Genomic DNA, 402 nt, shown 5'->3' with positions numbered 1-402 from the left:
GATGGGGGCTGCGGGCGGGGGGCCTCGGGGCCCCGCCAGCGTCCAGGTTTCCCGCGGGAAGAGCGGAGCGGTCTGGGTCCGGGGGGACAAGCCCGTGGCAGTCAGGCTGTGCGGGGGTGGCTGCCTCCCCAGCCCTCTCTCTCTGTCTCACTTCTCCGACACGCGCGCTCGCGGTTTACTCGCTTTTATTTCTCTCTTTTCCCCTGCGAGCTCGCGCGGCAGTAGAGGGACCCGCCGCTCCTCTCTCCGGCCCGCGCCCCCCGCCCGCTGCGCCCCACAGTCCCGGTCGCCCGGCCCGTGACCTCGAGCCCTCCCTGGCTGTGCCGCGGGGTCGCAGCCCTCGCGTGGGGGGCACAACCGGTGGACAGCGGAAAGCGCAGGCAACCGGGGACATTCGGTTTT

The 402-nt window shown here is 72.1% G+C and overlaps 1 long non-coding RNA gene across 1 annotated transcript in view; it reads left to right on the top strand.

The window, feature by feature from the left end:
- Positions 1-402, top strand: part of LOC144224222 (uncharacterized) — a 23746-nt gene that overhangs the window by 206 nt on the left and 23138 nt on the right. The gene's annotated exons all lie outside the window — the stretch shown is intronic.

This window comes from Crocuta crocuta, unplaced genomic scaffold, assembly GCF_008692635.1.
Source record: "Crocuta crocuta isolate KB4526 unplaced genomic scaffold, BGI_CrCroc_1.0 scaffold11, whole genome shotgun sequence".
In the NCBI taxonomy this organism is placed as follows: Eukaryota; Metazoa; Chordata; class Mammalia; order Carnivora; family Hyaenidae; genus Crocuta; species Crocuta crocuta.
This window is presented reverse-complemented; position numbering and strand designations above follow the sequence as displayed.